General features: G+C 38.3%; 1 pseudogene; it reads left to right on the top strand.

Annotated features, from left to right (window-relative positions):
• Nucleotides 1–5,214: 5,214 nt before the first annotated feature.
• On the top strand, nucleotides 5,215–6,795 carry LOC121219487 (uncharacterized; annotated as a pseudogene).
• The last annotated feature ends 1,925 nt before the right edge of the window (nucleotides 6,796–8,720 follow it).

Raw genomic sequence — 8,720 nt, 5'->3', positions numbered from 1 at the left:
TCTAATATGTTGCTTGTTGGAATTCCTAATCAAGTTCATGTGTTCAAGCCTGGTATTTGCTACATGAATTCATTTTATGGAAACATTAAGCACTTTGCATCATTTACAATCAAAATATGTTTGCTTGATATTCAAACTTTTGATAATAAGGTGAAATTCAATGATTTGGGTTTCAATTTTGATTCATTTATTAATCACCTTGTTAGGCCACATTTGAAATTTTTGTTTCATTTCGAGAAGGTAAGGCCAACCTATGTTTTTGGAATTGAATCAAATTTCCATGGTAACTTTCCTTTTCCATTTAAGTCCATAGTTTTCGATAATACTAACCCGTCTTATTTTTGTGAATTCCACCCCTCGAGGAGCAAGACATGTCATGGTGCGTCACCACCTATTCAAATTTATCGAAGTAATAGGTTTGTCTTACGTTATCTATCCAAAGAGAGAAGATTCATTTTGACTGAGAAAGGTAAACCCAATCCTCAATTTTCTTCTCTTCATATTCGTCAAGGTAAGTCATCTGAAAATTTTCAAATATCTTTGCTCACTTCGATTGAAGTTGAAAATTCCATTGATTGGTTGTTTGGAAATTATTTATACTTCGATGTGATGGATTTTTCCTTTTGGCATTGTGATGATGTGATTATTACGTTGGAATTTGGAGACTCCCCTCATGTTGTTCAAAAACGAAAGGAAGAATTAGCATACCTTTGGCCATGGCATACCTTCCATGAGCAAGACAAAGGACCAAATGAGTTACTATATTCGATTAAAGAAATTAAAATGTTTTGGATGAGGAATAATGTGTTTAAGTGCCTACCATCGTTTTTAACCAATTATCCCTTGATCCAACTTAGTTTTCATGTTTGTAACGATGGTCTAACGAAACTCTTTGATAAATTTATGTATGCTTGCTTTGTCCAATTGAGATTTTTGGCATATGTTCGATTGAATGAATATTTTATGAACTATCGAACACATTTGAATTTGACTCCTTTGAGTTTCTTTTTATTGGCTGTGGTAAGAATTTTTCAGGTTTGTGTGACATCTTCCATCCCATTTGACCGAGGAAAACCATGCATGAGTCAAAGTTCTCCCATGGACAAATGGCTCGACTTGAGGACAAGTCACCTAAAAGAGGGGGGAATGATACGAGCACGCCCCGCGAACTTCATCGAGCAAGTCTGTCAAGCCGAGCATTGACATGTTGGCAAGCTGATCCCAGCTCGTTTCCAGCTCCACGAGCTCCGTCTAGCTCAAATCCAGCTTATTCAAGCTCGATCCAACTTGCCTGAGCTAAACCGAGCTCACTCCTAGCTCATATTTAGCTCACGAGCTAAACCTTAGCTCAACTTCAGCTTAGGAGTTTAGCCTCAGCTCAACTTTAGCTCACGAGCTAAAACTTAGCTCATTTTAGTTTAAACTCGGTTTTGTCTTTAATACATTAAATAAAATTTGCACATATTCATTTAAGCATTAAACTTGTCTTATATTAATATTTGTTATTAATATATCATTGTCATTATATAAATTGATTATGTTCACATAGCCGAATTAATGCATGACATTAATGTGTTCACATCATGCCGAATTTATGAGTGTTCATGAGATGTCTTAATGACTTGTTTATTTCATGTAGGTACATTCCTTTGGACGGTACAATGTATGAATGAAGAAACATCTCTTTTGGGCATTCCACACTCATGAATGAAGAAGTATTAAATGCTGGTGCATGTACGGCTAGATGCAATGTTTCTACAAATTCATGCATGTGTCGAATGCATGTATGGACATTAAAGGCTAGTCCATGAATGGATCAAATGCATGGGATGATAGAATGCATGAATGGCTTAAGTGCATGTATGGTGGCTGTCTCTTAACTTTCCAAGGCACTTATTCGGCCAAGAAGTAGCTGCTAACTAATTCTATGTTGACCATAGAGCTCCTTGAACATGTTCACACTTTGAATTGACCTATAGGCTACTATACATGCATGGATGGGTTCAAGAACGTCCAAGGGAAGGAATTAACTCAATAATTCAACACATTGATTGAATTAAGTGCATGCACAAAGGGGAGAACGAATTTACTAGGTTCATGCTACCATTTATGAACTTACATGCCATTAAAGTGTTTATTTATGAAGATACATGGTCCATACAAGTGCATGAACGTCCCAAGGAGATGAATGCAACCTTTTGGTGCACATACAAGTCACTTGAAGCCTTTCTTTATGACTAAGCATTCATGCACAAACTAAGGGGGAAGAAAGTGTCCATTCAGCTAGTGCATGAATCTGTCGAATTTATGAACTATTTTAATACATTAGTGTGAACGTTTTTATTATTGTGTGAACACCTAGATGCCGAATTTGAATGGTCATCTATGTGCCTATAAATATTTGTTTTCTTTCATTTGTAAAGGACTTTTGACTTTTGATCATTTGAATGAACTTTGTTCAAAGAGTGAGTTTTCTCCTCTCTAAATTCGTACGAGTTTCGATCTGACTTATCTAGCGTGCTAGTGGCGTCTATCGTTCTCTTTTGAACTTATCACCTTGCTTTGGTGTGGCGTTCAACCCTTCTACAATTCTGCAATCCCACCTTGAACCGAATAGAAATCGGGGTGACACTTTTTAGTGTTGAATCGTTTCTGGCGTTTAAGCTCAATTATCCATTCCACCGACTATCCTAGATTTTACCCAACTATAATATCTTTTTACAAAACCGAGCCTTCATTTATCAACTTCCATTTTTCTTATTTTTATCCTTAAATCGAGCCTACTACCCTTATAAATTTACCATCACCTTAGCCAACCTTTAAAACCATTTGAAAGCTTCCGCATCTTTAGCCTTATTTCATCCTATTTTTGATAACTCAACTATTCCTCGTCGACGATCGGGCAATTACGTGAAACGACTCAATTAATCCGGGCCGGATCACATCATTCGATTTCTTGATTTTCTTGAAAACAAGAAAGTGAATCTTGATTTTCTTGATTTGAGCCCATCACCTTCTTAAGCTTGGGTTGGGCCTTTGTGACTCGTATCACATGTTCAAGGCAAGGTGTGTAGTTTAATTATTGACGGAGGTAGTTGCACCAATGTCGCAAGTTCTTTGCTGGTTGAAAAACTTGGTTTAGCCACCACAAAGCATCCAACTCCTTACAAGTTACAATGGCTAAATGACGGAGGTGAACTCAAGGTGACGAAGTGATGTGACCACGCCCCAAGCCCCATCAAGTCCTCGTCTTGATTCCCTCGAGCTTCCAAAGGGACCAATGACCCGAGCTAGGTCCAAGCGATTTCATGAAGTTGTTTGAGCTTTGTTGTTCAAGTTTTGGAAGGAGAATCAGCTTGTTGAAGATGAGGAAGCTCGATCCAACTCCTTGAAGAAACCATGCACCTTAGTGCAAGCTAATTTCAGCTCCAATTTAGCTTTTCTAGCTCGTTTCAACTCCGACCAGCTCAATTGAGCTCATTTCAGCTCAATCGAGCTCAATTTAGCTACAATTCAGCTCATTTATTTTATTGGTTGAATAATTAAAGTATTTTATTAACTTAGTTTAAGTTATTACAGCTCATAATTATGTTTTGATTTATTTCATGTTTTTAAAGTTGTCTTAGCTGAATTTAATATGTTTAGCTTAAGACTTTATTTTTTCTATTTTAAATTTATGTGTTAATTAATATATCTATTTTAATTAATTTGTTCATGTTTCATGTAGGTACAGCCGAATGTGGAGATTCATTCAAGCTAGGTGCATGAACGTCTACTTACAATGCATGATGTGGGAACACAATTAAAGATGATTCATGAATGGGCTGGTTCAATGAACGTAAGGATGATGCATGAATGATTTAATACAATGAATGGAAGAATGCATGAATGTTCACTTACATGCATCGGTTGCTGTCCATTGATCTCCTAAGTACCTATTCGGCCAAAAGGCATCTCTTGGAGTGTCCATTCACACCTTGGCCGAACCTAGACATGTCCATTGTCTCCCATACATTCACCAAGCCTTCAAGTTCATTTCCTTAGCCATGAAGCTGCCCATTGAAGTACCATTCAGCTGAATTTGGACATAGCCTTTAAAGACACATTTCTAGATTAGTTTAATTCAATTAAAGCCGAATTTACTTAGTCTATTTGGCTATCTAATGTAATCTATAAATAGTTCTTTTCTCTTTGTAAAAAGGTTACAGAATTTGATCAATTAAACTTAATAGAACTTTTGTTCTTGTGAGGTTACCTCCTCTCTTCTTTCGTTCGAGTCTCGTTCTGACTTATCTAGCTCGCTAGTGGCGTCAACCCGACTTCTTGAACTTATCACCATCCTGGTGTGGCGTTCATCCACCTTTTTATACCTTTGGTTCCTACCTCTCTATAGGTAACGGGTCAAGGTCCATCTTCGACAATCCATTAAACCCACCTTAAGCAATATAAGTCCCGGGTCAATACTTCATATTGAATCGTTCTTCGCTTGAGTTCTATTTTTCCATTCCATTTTAACTATTAAATTATAAACAATATTTCTTTATTTCATCGAGCCTATCAAACATCTATCCAACCATCTTTTGAACCCATTTTCTCAACTTCCGCTATAAAAAATCATCTAACTCCATCTATCTACAAAATCGAACAAACTTCTCGTCGACAATCGGGCAATCAAGTGAATCGACTCAATCAACCGAGCCGGATCACATCACGAAGCAAGCAAGGGTGGCGTTTTCCATAGGCAAGTACCAATATGAGGTGGTTTGTGATGTCGTACCAATGCACGCGGGACATTTGCTATTGGGGCGTCCTTGGCAATTTGACCGGCGAGTAGTCCACGACGACTATACAAACCGATATTCATTTAAGCACCTTGGAAGGAATGTTACATTAGCTCCTCTCACACCGAAGCAAGTGCATGAAGACCAACTCAAGATGAAGCAATCTATTGAGCGAGAAAAAGAAAAAGAGAAAAACAAAAAGAGTGAAAAGAAAAAGGAAGAAAAGAATGAGGAGAGTGAGATAAAAACAAGAGTGACAAAAGAAAAAGAGCAAGAGTGTGAAAATAAAAAAATAAGTGTTTTTGCTAGAAAAAGAGAGAATCGAAAATTGATGCTGGCAAGGCAACCCATCTTTGTACTTATGTATAAAGAGTGTTTATTGGAAACTAACGAACTTGACAATACTTTGCCTACTCCTATCGTTTTTTTGTTGCAGGAATTCGGAGATGTTTTTCCTGAAGAAGTGCCAAATGGCCTACCTCCCATTCGAGGAATCGAGCACCAAATCGATTTTGTGCCCGGTGCTGCAATTCCAAATAGGCCAGCATATAGAAGTAATCCTGAGGAAACGAAGGAATTAGAAAAGCAAGTAGCCGAATTAATGGAGAAGGGCTACATCCGTGAAAGCTTAAGTCCGTGCGCGGTTCCGGTATTGTTGGTTCCTAAAAAAGATGGATCCTGGCGAATGTGCGTTGACTACCGCGCTATCAACAAAATCACAATAAAATATCGCCATCCTATTCCCCGCCTCGACGACATGCTTGATGAACTTAGTGGAGCCCAATTGTTTTCGAAGATCGATTTAAAAAGTGGGTATCATCAAATTAGAATGCGGGAGGGAGACGAATGGAAAACTGCGTTCAAAACTAAATATGATTTGTATGAATGGTTGGTAATGCCATTCGGACTTACCAACGCTCCTAGTACTTTCATGCGTCTCATGAATTATGTTTTACGTTCGTTCATTGGGAAATTCTGTGTTGTGTATTTTGATGATATTTTAGTCTATAGCAAGAGCTTGGAAGATCATATTCAACATCTACGTGCCGTGCTTGAAGTCTTGCGAAAAGAGGTACTTTATGCCAATTTAAAGAAATGTTCTTTTTGCACTAATGAAGTTGTTTTTCTAGGCTTTGTGGTAAGTGCTCGTGGATTAGAAGTTGACCAAGAAAAGGTCAAGGCGATCAACGAATGGCCGCGTCCAACGAACATTAGCCAAGTGAGGAGTTTTCACGAGTTGGCAAGCTTCTATCGAAGGTTTGTGCCTAATTTTAGTTCTGTAGCTGCCCCCTTGACAGGTATAATTAAGAAAAATTCTCCTTTTGTGTGGACTGATGAACAAGAAAATTCTTTTAATAAGCTTAAAGAATGTCTAACTAATGCACCATTGTTGTCTTTACCTGATTTTAACAAAACATTCGAGATAGAGTGTGATGCTTCAGGTATCGGCATTGGCGCTGCTTTGATGCAAGATGGACGGCCTATTGCATACTTTAGTGAAAAGCTTAACGGAGCTACGTTGAATTATCCAACGTATGATAAGGAACTATATGCATTGGTCCGAGCTCTCGAAACATGGCAACACTATTTATGGCCGAAGGAATTCGTAATTCATTCGGACCACGAGGCTCTAAAGCATTAGAAGGGACAAACCAAGCTCAATAAACGTCATGCCAAGTGGGTGGAGTATTTGGAGTCGTTTCCGTACGTGATCAAGTATAAAAAGGGTAAGGAAAATGTTGTAGCCGACGCCCTATCATGAAGGTACGCACTTGTCAATTTAAGGGATTCTAAATTGCTTGGTTTTGAATTTATCAAAGATCTTTATAAATCTGATGCTGACTTTGGTGAAATTTATGAGTCTTGTTTGCATGGTGCTTGTGAAAAGTACTTTCAGCATGAGGGCTATTTATTTTGTGAAGGCAAGCTTTGTGTGCCTCAAAGTTCTGTGAGAAACGTCCTTGTAGAAGAAGCTCATAGCGGAGGACTTATGGGCCACTTCGGAATTGCTAAAACTTTAGCAATATTGCATGAACATTTCTATTGGCCCAAAATGAAACGTGACGTAATAAGGAAATGTGATCGTTGCATCACTTGTAAGAAGGCAAAGTCACGAATCAAACCGCATGGTTTATACACCCCGTTGCCTATTCTTGATGCTCCATGGGTAGACATTTCAATGGACTTCGTTCTGGGCCTTCCAAGAACCAAAAGAGGGAGAGATTCAATATTTGTTGTTGTAGACCATTTTTCAAAAATGGCCCATTTTATACCTTGTAATAAAACTGATGATGCTACTAACGTTGCTAGTCTATTTTTTAAGGAAGTTGTTAGGTTGCATGGAATCCCTCGAACCATTGTCTCCGATCGCGACACAAAGTTTCTAAGTCATTTTTGGAGGACGTTGTGGGGGAAATTGGGCACCAAACTTCTATTTTCGACGACATGCCACCCTCAAACGGATGGCCAAACCGAAGTAGTCAACCGTGTGCTATCAACTTTGCTTCGAGCTATTTTGAAAAAGAATTTGAAGATGTGGGAAGATTGCTTACCTCATGTGGAGTTCGCATACAATCGAACCGTTCATTTTGCTACGAAATTTTCTCCTTTTGAGGTAGTATACGATTTTAACCCCATTACTCCTCTTGATTTGATTCCTATGCCTTCTAATGAATTAGTACATGTAGATGGCAAAAAGAAGGCCGAATTTGTTAAACAATTGCACAAAAATGTTAAGGATAATATTGAGAGGAGAACCGAACAATATGTTCGAGGGGCAAATAAAGGGCGCAAACGAGTCGTGTTCGAACCCGGTGACTGGGTTTGGATCCACATGCGCAAAGAACGGTTTCCCGATCAAAGGAAATCCAAGCTTCAATCAAGGGGTGATGGCCCTTTCAAGTATTGGAACGGATCAATGACAACGTCTACAAGATTGACCTACCGGTGAGTATGGAGTGAGTGCAAGTTTTAACGATGCTGATCTTTCTCCTTTTGATGTAGGTGATGATTCGAGGACGAATCGCTTCGAAGAGAGGGAGGATGATATGAGCTCGCCCATGAAGATAGGTGCCGAATCCATAGAGTTGCCTTTGGGGCCAATTACTCGAGCACGTGCCAAGAAGTTCAAGATGCTGTAGCAAGCTATACTGCTCGATTGTGGAGTGATGGGTTGATTGCCCATAAAACGCCCAGCTCAACTAGCTTGATTCGCAATTTCCTACAAGCTGATTTTAGCTTGTGTCAGCTCAATTTAGCTCAATTCGGCAATTAATTAGTTCAAGAAGCTGATTAAATTTATTTTCAATAAATTTAATTAGTTGTGTTAGTTTAGAATCAGCTCAAATCATTAAATTAAATAAATGTGTCTTAATCTGGACATTTTTTAATTCAGCTTATTAAATATGTTTTATATTAGTACATGCCTTTAATATGTCCATATTAAGTCATAAATTAAATGTGTTTAGTTTAATTACAAAGTTTTAATGTGTCTTGACTAAGACAAATTTATTAGTGGCTGCTAATTAATTTGTCTTAGCCGAATTAATGTGCAGAATTTTAATATGTCCAGCTACTGATTTCATGAGTATTAAACTTGTCTTAACCACATTTATTTGATGTTTTTCAGCTAGCTTAATGGCAAAGAAAGCTCATAAAGAAGGAGCATGTATTTGGGCACATGCATGGACGGCATTTAAAGTGCAGCTGCCATGTGTTTCCAGCTGACTTTTTGTGCAGCTCAATGGACTTCTAGCTACTGTTTTGAGCTTCTCCAAGGGCCAATTTCATGGAGAGCAATGGCCAAAGAGTGCCTCATAAATTCCAGCAGCCAATTCATGTGGAGGCTACTCATATTCGGCCAAAGAAGCATAATTTTTGAAGCTGTCCATTTCTCTTCTCCATAGCAGCAACTAAGCTCTTTTAAAACATTAACTGAAT

The sequence above is a fragment of the Gossypium hirsutum genome, chromosome D07 (assembly GCF_007990345.1).
Source record: "Gossypium hirsutum isolate 1008001.06 chromosome D07, Gossypium_hirsutum_v2.1, whole genome shotgun sequence".
NCBI classification, from domain to species: domain Eukaryota; kingdom Viridiplantae; phylum Streptophyta; class Magnoliopsida; order Malvales; family Malvaceae; genus Gossypium; species Gossypium hirsutum.
This window is presented reverse-complemented; position numbering and strand designations above follow the sequence as displayed.